This window comes from Astyanax mexicanus, chromosome 20, assembly GCF_023375975.1.
Source record: "Astyanax mexicanus isolate ESR-SI-001 chromosome 20, AstMex3_surface, whole genome shotgun sequence".
NCBI classification, from domain to species: Eukaryota; Metazoa; Chordata; class Actinopteri; order Characiformes; family Acestrorhamphidae; genus Astyanax; species Astyanax mexicanus.
In genome coordinates, this window is record NC_064427.1 from 25,750,940 (window position 1) to 25,764,299 (window position 13,360).

A 13,360-nucleotide genomic window follows, 5' to 3' on the forward strand; every position below is an offset into this window, starting at 1 on the left:
TAGTAAAATAGTAAAAGGTAAGTACAATATTAATTGATTTAAGCACTAAAAGACAAACGTTAAAATGTTTTTAATGAATATAAGCCCAAAATAAGACTAAAACACCAATACAATAACCATTAATAAAGCAAGTAACTAAGCAATAAAATAAATATATACAAAAAGTGTATGGATTAAAACACTAACAGTATACTACATAAAGATAAATACAGTTAAGCAATTAATAAACATCAAAAGATAAACAATATCAAGATAAAATGATTAAAGCCTTAAGTACATGAACACAAATACAAAACAGGAAGCAATTAAAAGCATACAATACACAAAACAATTAAAAGATTTATATAGTTAAAGAAAATCATTACCTTATTAAAAGTATGGAATCAATAGCTTTATTAATACCTGCTATTTTCCTTAGTTGTGTTTTATAAAAAACCCTCTAAACTAGAGAATAGAGCTGGGCGATATGGCCGAAAAAAAAAGATTTTTTTTTTTTATCCAATTTTATCCAATTTTTCCCCCTACTAAAAATCAATCTAAAGATGATAAAGAAATGGTTAAAAACTAGTTCTTATTTAATTTGTTTTCATGATGTTCCATTTGTGGTTAAAGTGCAACCAGAAACAAGCAAAAAAAACTATTGTAAACAGTGAGAACATCTAGTGACTTTTAGAAAGCTTTCTCCAACATAGTTTAGGTACTGACACAATGCACCCTCAAACTTAATAAATAAATAAATAAATAAACACACCCTTATAAACAAATAGAAATAAATAAAATGGTGCCCTTTTTTGATTAAACTTACAAAGTAGACAATAGAAAACAAATACAATTTAATATGCTCTTTAGGGCTGGACCCGAATATTCGGGTATTCGGATATTCGTTCGTTGAGTAGGTATTCGGTTTTTAATTTTGGTATTCGGATATTCGTTTTTTTTCTCCTTTCCAGAGTTCCACCTCACTCTAACCACTTCTGTTCTCGCAGGTCCCGTCAGAATATCTTGCGCGCGGGACAGAACTAAACTGTTATTGGCTGGAGCGGGAGTTTAATCCAGACGATGCGGGAGCAAATTAATAAATAGTTAAGAAAACTGTAATAATTGTAAAAAAAAAAAAAAAAAACCTAAAGAAAACTCTCAACGCGCAGGATGGACCGACACACACACGCACACACCGATGGTGTTTGGACTGGGGTAAGGAACGGGACCACACTATTCAGCGCTGCTGTTTTAATAAATATATAAGTAAATTTGAAGCATTAAATGTAGTTTATTTAATTTATATTAGGAACGTGGGGCGGGAGCGGCAGAAATGTGTATGTGGCGGGCGGGCGCGGGATTAAAAGAAGCAATTTTTTTGCGGCGCGGTAACGAGACAGAAACGCGGGAGCGTGGAAGAGTGGGTTTAAAAATCAGTCTCGCGCAGACCTCTATTATACATGATAAAAAAAAATGCAGGCTCTTCGAAACTGATTTATATAATAAAACGTAAGGGGTAATGTGGCAACAGTAGGGGCTAAATCGGTTACAAAAGCCTGGCCTACAAAAATGATGTCTGAACGAATTTCCTCTTATCTAATATAATTTAAAATGGTTTAAAAATATAAAATAATTTCTAAGCAAACGAAATATTTAATATTGAGCTTATAGCCCAAGTGCAAAAATACAAAATCAGTAATACGGCTATGCCCTGCACAATACTTAAACCGAAATAGACCAAGTACAATAACGTCATTAACAATGACTTTCCTCTACTCTAATATAATTTAACATGGTTTAAAAATATAAAATAATTTCTAAACAAACGAAATATTTAATATTGAGCTTATAGCCCAAGTGCAAAAATACAAAATCAGTAATATGCCCTGCACAATCCTTTAACCGAAATAGACCAAGTACAGTTTACAATGACTGTCCTCTAATATAATCAACAATGTTTAAGAATATAAAATACTTCCTGAACAAACGTTTTTTTTGTTTGTTTTTTTAAGCAAATAGCCTAAGTGTGAAAACACAAACAGCAATTTACTGGGCTGGCTTGCGCAGCGGAGAAACCGTGCAGCAGCAGCCTCGGTGTGGGGCAGCAGAAATTCCGGGATGAAAACACAAAGAAATCTGGGCTAAAAACACAGAAAAAATATGGGGTGAAAACACAAAAATCCGGGATAAAAACACCAAAAATCCGGGGTGAATATGTCTCGTCGGTCAGAGCAAATTGAACATTTTCAGTGGATTAAAGGGGCCGCGATTTGCTTTTTTTTTTTTTTTACCTCTTTTTTTAAAAACGAATATTCGAATATTCGCTTCGAATCAGTGCCGAATATCCGGAGCTCAAAAAACGCTATTCGGGCCAGCCCTAATGCTCTTAAGTAAATACTTTTCCCTATTGGGCTAGAATTGCAAAACAAAGCTTTTAAATAAGTGCCAGTGTTCTATAAAATGAGATGATCTTTTCTCATGAATATGCAAAACATCTTAACTTGTAGTGCATACAGAACCTGGTACACGGTTGGAAGATGTGCCAGGGACAGTTCCTTGTTTAACGTTGAATGGTGAACTAGTGCTGCTGCTGCGTTCATTCCTATGGTAGCAGCACTTCTCCCACTCCGCTACATGCTTCTGTTTAATGTATAGTGATACATTGGTTCACCTTACAGCGAGGACCTGTTTGGTCTACGTCCGACGCCGCAAAACCGAACCAACTCCAGAAAACCGAACCAACTCCAGATCACGGAGCTAGTTGCTCTTAAGCTCCGCCGTCATGTGTTTTGTGTGTGTGTGTGTGTTTGTGCGTGCACGGGAGGGAGGGAGTGAGGGAGGTGCGGGGGGTAAGCGCGGGAGGGAGGTGCGGGAGGGAGGTGCGGGAGGGAGGTGCGGGAGGGAGGGGCGGGGGTGCGCGCGCGGGAGGGAGGGAGGTATGGAGGGAGCTAGCTAAGCTCACTCTGTGCCCACAGAGGAGCGTCTGTGGTGAAAAAGAAAACTCAGAGAAAATAGATTTTCATAAAAACACAGTCCTTAATTGTTTTATATGGTACCTGACTGAGGTGTGCCTGATGTGGTGGCTGTGTCGTGGTGTATACTTAGCCAGGGGTCGTAGAGCAGATGGTGGAGAGATGATCTGAGACTTCTTTGAGGTGATCTCCGTGCTGGTGTTGAAGGGTCACCTCTCACACACAGCAGGATGATTCCTATCTGCAACACTGTGGAGGATTTGGCCTCATGGGTAAACCACTCATGAGGAAGGTCCTGAAAAGTAAATTAGAGACAGTGACTGAGCGTTAAGGAATGTTTTTGACCTGAATCTCTATTCAGTAATGGTAGCTTCTACAAAGAAGACAGTTCTCTGCCTGTAGTGTTCACTGAAAACCCATACCAGAAGAACAGAAGATGAAGGCGTGGTTCCTAACTGTACATCTGAACCAGGATGTTCTATGGCTTGAGGTCACAGTGCAGAACCCCTCTGGCATGGACCTCAATCACGCCTTCAACTAGCTGCCTTAGAAGTACCTGCAGAGTACACAGAGCACATTATAGTAAAGTTAAATTGGCTGAAATTTATCCCAACATTTGCAATACTTGTGACTGTCGGCACGCTGCCACGTACCTAACGTACCTAACGATTTTACAATGATTTCACAGTTGCAGACAAATTTCCAGAGTCAGGATAAAATCACGAGAGTCTGGCTAGAGTCAAGCTGCAGTTGAGTTGCGGTCGTGTCATCTCAATCGTTAAGTGTAAGGTGGTTACGATTGAAAGTTTTAGTCAGTCGGGTTTGGGTACTGGCGCTCCGATAAAATCAACTGTTTATTTTTTATTTATTAGCATTGTGAGCAGCAGCTGTAAGATCGAAAGAGCGTATTACACCTCTCTGTTTGGAAATATTTTAAAGTGGACTGCAAAGGCAGGATTTTACAAGGTGGGAAGGGAAAAAAATGCACCTTCAACAACAAACATGATTTACCACCTGAGAAACAATAAGCACCCAGCACAATCCTCCCAGTACACTGCAGACACTCAGTACAATTAGCAACAGCACTGCCAACACATTTCTCTGTGCGTTTCCGTCCCTTAATTAGTTCCCCCGGTAAGTCATTAATAAGAACAAACAGAGTAATAATATTAAGCTATTAATGTATTAACATATATATATATATATATATATATCATATCATATATCATCTTACATTTTTAAACTATTATTTTTTAAGCTAACTTTTGTAAAATGCATATTTACAGTTTTTTTAAGCCGAGCTGCCTCAGCGTACTCTGAGAATTGTAACAATGTTTCTGTCTAATGTTTTATATACAGTTTTTAGTTTTGATTTAGGTATGTTCTTAAATCATTGTTTCAATAGTAATTAATTTATTAAAAAACATAAAGGACAACTTGGATGTGTTTCTTTTTTTTCCATTGCCAAAATATTGGATCAAGAAAAAATAAATGACTGACTCAGAGGCTAAAAATGTGATTGGGACTTACCGATCTGCACTACCATCTCAACATCCTGGGACCCTCCACTGCTGCTGGTCTTTTGGATGGGGATGGAGAAGGTGGAGTGGCCAGTGCTTCAGCTGGAGCTCCAGGACACTGAGGATGCTGTGTCTTTTGGAACTGGGCCTGATTTTACATAACAGAAACACAACAGTTGCTGTAGTGCTGTATCAGTTTATCCAATAAAGTAGATCTACAGGTATATTTTATATAAATAAAACTAACCAACATAAAATAGAATGAATAAAATATATATTTTTTAAAACACACAGGCCTGCATGAAAATGTTCAGGACATCCAGAATGGCAAGTATTTAAAAACACGGTCCAGTGTTATAAAATTACACTCTTCTACTGCAGCACAGATTTACACTCCCTCCTTAAAAAAATGCTCAAAACCAGAAAAAAACAAACAAACACACCCTGGGAGGTTAGCTCTTTAAATAGCTTTTGACCAGCATAGGTAATGTTTATTTCTGGATGATCAGCTGGACTCAGCAGGGCCAACATTAGTAGCCTAGTCTTTTAAAATTAATTAACTACATTTTTTTAAACCCATCAAGTCCAGTAACAGCTGTGTTTATTTGGTTTTTAAAGTCACTGGTTAGCTGCGGGTGTAACTTTACAGACCGCGATCTCAGTTCACAATTATGCAGCCACATCTTATAAAATCTCCTGCTCTAAACCAAATATCCAGCACAACAAACCCAGCTTTAAACCCAAACCATCGCTGTATAAACAGAGACAGAGAAGTTTTCTTTCAGTGTTTTCTGACAGAAACTGTGAGGATTCAAAAAAAGACAAGAGTGTGTTTACTAATCCGTTACTCGTTCGTGATGAAGTTAACGCTAACTTGCACGTACAGTGGATTCACGCGGTTAGTTAATAGTATGCAAAATGCAGTGAATGGTGCGTCTCGAGCCTCGTGTTTGGGGTCAAAATAAACTAAACACCTTAGCTAATAATCATGGACTGCAGAAAACTAAGCCGGACACACAACAAACGCTAGCTCTGTAAGTTAGTTGTCTAACGGAGTTACGTTAAGCTGCCTGCACAGATCAGAACATAACAGCAGCTTACCTTTTCATGTCAAATCCACGGCGAAAGCATTCTTTTCTCTTATCTTTATAAAATCCAGTTATAGCGTCTGTGGAATTGCACGAGCCCAAGTGCACAGCCGCATCCCGAGCCAGAAGCGAGCAACACTTTTAGTTAATGTATACCTAGGGGTGTGTTCCCACAAGACCAATTAAATATAATATAATGTGGTATGCGCATGCGCGAAATTTAGCGGCATCTGCGCATGCGCGAAATTTAGCGGCATCTGCGCATGCGCGAAAAATAGCGGCATCTGCGCATGCGCGAAAATTAGCCGCATCTGCGCATGCGCGAAAATTAGCGGCATCTGCGCATGCGCGGAAAATATTCTCGCGCATGCGCAGATGCCGCTAAAATTCGCGCATGCGCAGATGCGGCTAATTTTCGCGCATGCGCAGATGCCGCTAAAATTCGCGCATGCGCAGATGCGGCTAATTTTCGCGCATGCGCAGATGCCGCTAATTTTCGCGCATGCGCAGATGCCGCTCATTTTCGCGCATGCGCAGATGCCGCTCATTTTCGCGCATGCGCAGATGCCGCTAATTTTCGCGCATGCGCTATTCCCCCCTCCCCCCGTTTTTTTTTTTTTTTATTAATTGGTCTTGTGGGAACACACCGCTTAAATTAATTTAGGTATAAGTTAACTAAAAGTGTTTTGATAAAAAGCCAGTTGACTTTTTAACATTAGCCAGATTACCATACTTTAATTCAGTATTAATAAGATTCTGAAGTTAAATATCTACAAAAACCCTGCGGGATTAGACCGGAGTACCGAGAGGAGCTCTTTCAGTCCTGTTGGGTATTTTAACTAGCGTTAGCTAACTGACTGTTTCAGCTCTCGGTGAAACGCGATCTTATTACTGAACTACAGCGTGGTTTAAAAGCTGCTGCTGATTGATATTATGCTGGGAGAGAAGCTCGTGAATCAGCTCTTAAACAGCGCTGGGTGTTTTGATTCTGAATGAGCAGGTGCTGCTGCAGGTAATCGAGCTAACTGTAGCTAATTACAACTGCTCGTTTTAAGATAGCTAACGCTAGCGAGTGGAGGATGGCTGGCTAAGCTAATTAGCTTATTATGATACTAAGCTACAGCGTGGTAAGACTATTTAAAGCGTGTTAATGGCGAATAACGCTGTAAGATAGCTAACGCTAGCGAGCTAGCGAGTGGGGGATGGCTGGCTAAGATAATTAGCTTATTATTCTTCCAAAAGCTAGTTAGCTTAGCCAGCCATCCTCCACTGGCTAGCTCGCTAGCGTTAGCTATCTTACAGCGTTATTCGCCATTAACACGCTTTAAATAGTCTCATGAAGGCTGTAGCTTAGTATCATAATAAGACCGCGCTTCACCGAGAGCTGAAACAGTCAGCTAACTAAGTTACTCACCGAGACTAACACTAAGGGGCTTTTAATGAAAACAGAGTAAAGCGGAACCACAGTAAAGAGCAGCGCAGCGGACCTTCAGCACCAGAGTGAAGAAACACTACATTATTTGACCCAATATGAATAACTGTTCCCCATAAATCACAGAGAGGCTTTAAACTCCTGCAGACTCCATGCAGCTCCCGGAAAAAAGGGCGTCTTTCTTGTTGTTACTGATTGAATCAGTGAAGCCACGACCATTCAAACTAGGTTCGGGTTTTTTGTTGCCAGAAAGGTTTTTAATTTGTGTTTTAATATATTCATTATATATTATATTGTATTAAAACGTGTGTTATAAATGTGAATAATCATAATGTAATAGGAACGGTGAAATATATTATTTTAATTATATTAAATATCATGCCTCAAAATCTCAGATCTCCCCCTCTTTTCCAGTGACTTTGGTTTCTTCCAAAAGTCTGTTGATGAGAGGGCGGGCGGGGCTGGAGAAACAGGGCCGGTGTTCTGTCGAATTCTGCTACCTTGTCGAACCGTGCTACCCCAATGTATATTTAACTGTAAAAATACAAAAGAAGCACTATTTTAGGGCATGTACCCAGTGATATTCCAGTAGATGTACGTTATTAGATTTGGATTGCATAATTCATTGTACCATGGCAAAGTTATAGTAAATATAGCTCATTACAAACTGCTTTTGTATTTATTTATGATAATAAGTGTAATTTTTAGTTTCCATTTACACTTTTGTGCAATGACAGTGCGTCCAGGTCGTTTAATGCATATAAACCCCCCTAAACCCGAGTAATTATACATAAAACTCGAGAAATAATTAAATTGTGTAGGTCGGCGCATGCGCAGTACCTTTGGGAAGCATGTATCGATGGGTAGGAAAATTCGACAGAACACCGGACTGAAGAAACACCTTGGGCTGAACAGCTGTATTCACTCAGTCGCAGTTAAATAAACTCACTGACCATTTAGGAATCAATTAGACCAGAATTATAATAGAATAAGCAATAAAATAATAAAATGTTATATATAAAAAAAAAAAAAAATCACCATCAGTGGCTGTCTTTACACTACAAGCCTCAAGTGTTTTTTTTATTTTATATAAATTAACCTTTATGACAAACAGCACACATGCTCTCAATATTTTTTTGGCTGCTCTGCCAATGCTGGCTGATAATGACAGCACTAAGGGCATGAATACTGGCAAACAGATGCATGAAATCCACAAATAAAGAAATATGAAATTTGCAATGGCCTTTTTTATGCCCAATCAGTTGTTTGAAGACTGAGAACATATGTCTGCACACCCCTCCAAAGGAATTGGGCGGAAAAAGCATTATTAAAAGATGAATAACGAAGACTGGAAATTGGAAATCAGTTAATTACAACTTTGTCAGTGTGTCCAGGCCCGGAGTGGCTAATCTCCCGATTCGTGAGGATTCCCGATGGGCCGGCTGTGTCTGCTGAAGTGTCTTATTGTGTACCTGGGGAAGATGTGGGCAGTTATTAAGGAGTATATCTGTGCTGGTGTTTTTCTATAGTTGGTATCTAGACTACCAGTCAAAAGTTTGGACAAAGTTTTCTTTTATTTTTTTCCCCCTACATTATCCAGACTATGAAGGAACACATAAGAAATCATTGAAGGGTGTGATTGGAGATAACCACACCTTCACACTCTTATTCTTAAATGTTTTATACATTTATATATACAATTATTATTTTTACTGTTCACTTAATAATTCACTTAAAAACCTTATGAACATTGCTCTCTTTTTAACTGTCACAATGACAAGGCTTTGGAGGTTGTTTGTACTTTTTCAAGAATCAGGAAGATCAGAGTGTTTTCATCAACAGTAAGAGCTGTGAGGAGAACGTGACCCTGAGTGGCAGAGAAGCTTCACTGCTGTTCTGCTGTTCTGGGACCAGTGCATATGAACTAGGAAACCATGGCTGGATTACTGACTGGGCCAGTGGGGCCAGCGCCCAGGGGCCCTTGAGGTCAGGGACCTCTGGGACCCAGAGGTACAATATATTTTTATTTCCGAGGGCCCTCCATTTTAAGGATCCTCTGACTATTAGGGATTTGACCCCAGGGCCTCTTGGGGGCCCTAGCCATGCTTTTGGGGCCCCTAGCCATGCTTTTGGGGGCCCTAGCCATGCTTTTGGGCCCCTTAGGAAAATGGATGAGGCGTTGTGGCACTGCTCTGACTTCGACTTCGGGCTATTAGGGGTCCTAGGAAAGAGGGGGGCATATTTTTAGAGGGCCCTGGTTATGAGAGCCCCTACCAGGGGGCCCTAGAGAAGAGCAGGGCATACCATTAGAGGGCCCTTGATCACGAGGGTCCCTGCTATGGGGCCCTTGACTTCCATAGAAGTCGTTTACCATGGCTCCTTGACTTTCTAGGGAACTACAAATTCAGGCCCTTAGTTAATGTTTCTGAATTTGTATTGTTTCAAAATGATTATGTTCACTTTCTCTTAAGCGCAGAGACACAAATTAATTTAGCAATTTTGCAATTATTTAAATTTAAGACAAAATTGCTTGTCTGATGAATGCTATCTTTGACACCGATTAAATTGAGTGAATTTGGCCAAGGGTGTGATTTCACTTATGTGAAAACAACAAGCCATTTGACTAGTTTCATGTTTCCCCTTTAATAAACAACAGTAAAGAGACCAGTGGTCACTCTAGTTCTGAAGGAATGCATGAAAGGAAAAGTGCCTTTTCATACAACAGAACTGCAAGCTAATTTTACTGAGTAGCACAATTTTGGTTTGGTGATGATGAAACAGCAAGTGGTTTTGTTGTAGTAGCTGTGGCTGCGTATGCGTGTAACCCTGATATTTTGTTTGAGGATTATTTATTGGAAAACATATTTTATTCAGCTTGTTATTCAATGACTATTCAATGACAGTTTGACATGACTTGACATGTTTCAAGGCAGTGTGAAGGGGTCTTGACAATAATTAAACTTGATTTAATCTCATTAACACAGCATTTTTAATATACTTAAAACCTTCCCCCTGTGTCCCTCTCCATGCCTCTCTCTCTCTCTCACACACACACACACACACAAAACAGCATTTTTGTAGTAGACTATCTACTACAAAAATGCTGTTTTGTGTGTGTGTGAGAGAGAGAGAGAGAGAGGGGCAAGGCTGCCCCTCCCCCACCCTCTCACTCAGTGGTGAAAAATTGTTACATTGCCTTAATTCCTGAGCCAATCAGGTGTTGCGAGAACTTCCAAGTGAATATGCAAGATCTATATAAAACCCCCTGCCAGTATCAAAACTCCTCACATTCAGACAGTTCAGCTTGCAAACTTGCTCTGTGCTTTTACTACAACTTTTACTTTGCTATTACCTGATCAGCAACCAACAGCCTTTTTAAAGGCTCATTGCCCTTTATACTGCATTATATTATTTTATAATATAATATATATATTATACTATACTATATTGCATATATTCTGTTACATTATTTTCATAGTCTTTTCAAAGGCTTATATATTATATTATATTATATTATATTATATTATATTATATTACATGATATAATATTACATTACTATATTTACTATATTAAACTTTGAAAGGTTCACAGCCTTTTTCAAGGCTAGTGTAACGTTGTTAACTAGCAACTCACAGCTTTTTTAAAAGCTTATTGTTATTTGCATATTACATTATTGATAATAGTAGAAGTGTAAGCTTTATAATAGTACATACATACAATACATTTACAATAACAACAATTTATAGCTAAATAGTTATAGGTCAGCCTTTTTTTATTACATATTGTATCTGGTTCTAAAATTTTGTGATTGTATTTTTTCCTGAACATACAGCATAGAAACAACATAGTAAGTATTGGATAGGAATAGGAATTTGCAAGACAAGCTTCTATATTTGCATCTTAAGAAACACTTGCCATTAATAACATGGATCCCAAACAAAAAGTGCCTCAAAAAGAAAAGCAAAAAAGATTAAGGAAGCAAATCAGGCAGATTTCCTGAAAAGCGTACCTTTGATCTCAAACTTCTTTGAGAAACCGCTCAATATGAGTGAGACAAGTAATGCTAATGTTAGCAGTGATCAGAGTTCTAGCAATGAAGATGTGATCACCACTGGCTTAGTGTCACCTGTCAGTGACTATGTACCTTTGCAGACCCAGTCAGGTGCAGAGCAGGAACGCCAGCCCTGGCAGGCTACCACAGACCAGCAGCAGAAAGACCATGAAAGGAAAGTTGCAGGTGTGTCAGACCCACAATCAGACCAGCCAGCTGCATCGTGTGAGTGTCGTTTTTCAAATGAGGAGGGCAAGGACCCCAACTCCTGGTGTGAAACGGTCAACGACCCTGCTTTATGGCCCAGTACCATTACCAACCAAGCCAAGTCGATTCTTGTTAGTAGAGGAGAAACTGCATTTCAAAACAGAAGTGCTAAGTACCCAGCCTCAGTCAGGGATAGAGGCATTGGGGGTACCAGTAGGAGCTTTACAAATGCTCTACTCAGTTGCTCTCTACCCAACGGGCAAACTGTGACTAGGCAGTGGCTACTTTACTCTCCTTCAACTGGCTGTGTGTATTGTTTTGCTTGCAAACTGTTTTCCAGTAAGCACAATACTTTTGTTCATGGATTTTCTGACTGGAAACATTCAGAGCGGATTGGTGAGCATGAGGGGAGTGTGGAGCATAGGGCTTGCATGCTAGCATTATATAATCGCTCCAGAGGCACAGCAACAATTGATTCTGATATTGTCAAACAAATTGATGCAGAAAGACAATACTGGCGGGACGTTTTGAAAAGAATTGTTGCAGTCATCCAGTTTTTGGGGGAGAGGGGACTTGCTTTCAGGGGAGATGATGAGCTATTAGGATCAGCCCACAATGGTAATTTTTTGGGCATCATAGAACTCTTATCCAAATTTGACCCATTCCTAGCTGAGCACCTCCAAAGGTTTGGAGGTAAGGGAAAAGGTTCTGTGTCCTACTTATCATCAACAGTGTGTGAAGAATTTATCCATTTGATGGGACAGAGAACAAAGCAGGTAATTGTTAATGAGATCAAAGAATCAAAATACTTCTCTGTTATAGTTGATCCACTCCAGACCTTGCTCATGTGGACCAACTTACTTTTGTTTTCAGGTTTGTTAATAATGACGGACATGTAGTTGAGCGTTTTCTAGCTTTTGAGCCTATTGAAAACCATAGTGGGGACAGTTTGGCAGAGTGTGTCATTGCTATGGTGGAGAATCTGGGCCTAGACTTATCCAACTGTAGGGGCCAGTCATATGATAATGCAAGTAACATGTCGGGAAAGTACAATGGAGTCCAATGGAGTTTTCTTGACTTTGTACAGGCAATGTACACATTTTGTGCATCATCTACACACAGGTGGGGAAAGGTTTTCCGTGATACTGATATCAAACTCACACTGAAATCACTGTCAGGTACTCGATGGAGCGCACAAGCTGAGTCAACTAAGACTCTTTGGAAATATTATGCACAACTGAGAGAGGCATTGAATGATATCTCTAAAGATATGGAGGAGAAATGTGTAACTCGAAGTGAAGCCTCTGCACTCTGTGACAAATTGGACACGTTGGAGATGGCCTTCATGGCATACTTCTGGGACACAATACTACAGAGGTTCCAAGCCTCAAGCCTGCAGCTGCAGAAGCATGATATTGACATATGTACAGCTACACAACTTCTCTTGTCTTTACGAGACTTTGTGGCAGCACAGAGAGATAACTTTGAGGTGTTTGAAGGGGCAGCTTTAAATGTCACCACTGCTGTCTCCCAAGAGTACAGGCATGACCTCCAGCGTACAAAGAAGCGCAAAATTATGTCTGATGATAGTGCAGAGCCAGGTGTAGCATTTAACAGAAAGGACAAGTTTCGGATTGAAACTTTCAATGTTGTCATTGACAAACTTGTGTCCTGTCTCAACCACCGTTTGAATGCATACACACACTTAACTGAGCTATTTGATGTTCTTTTCACGCCTGACAATATGTCCAACAGTGAGCTCACTTTAAAGGCTAACTCACTCGCTGCAGCATATCCTTCAGATCATGAGCCTGGCGGATGAATTGATACAATACAAATCATTCATAACAGAAAAAGAAAAACATCCTAGTAAAATGCTCAAAAGCATGATAAATTTGAATTTACAGTCAACCTTTCCAAATGTCTACATAGCACTTTTTTTGACTGTGCCTATCACAAATTGTGAAGGGGAGCGTTCATTCTCCAAAGTGGCTCGTATTAAGAAGAACTCAGGATTAGGATGCGCCAAAACCACCTGAACTCACTGTCAATTCTGGCCATTGAATCAGATTTGGTCAGACAGCTTAATTTTGATGAATTCGTGGATGAC

General features: G+C 39.6%; 1 long non-coding RNA gene across 1 annotated transcript; it reads right to left on the reverse strand.

Annotated features, from left to right (window-relative positions):
- Positions 1-2,892: 2,892 nt before the first annotated feature.
- On the reverse strand, positions 2,893-5,904 carry LOC111195068 (uncharacterized). Its single transcript, XR_007427366.1, has 4 exons — positions 5,573-5,904; positions 4,482-4,619; positions 3,374-3,507; positions 2,893-3,246 (listed from the first exon to the last, which is right to left on the reverse strand). It is a non-coding gene; the product is annotated as an uncharacterized LOC111195068 (long non-coding RNA).
- Positions 5,905-13,360: the final 7,456 nt, after the last annotated feature.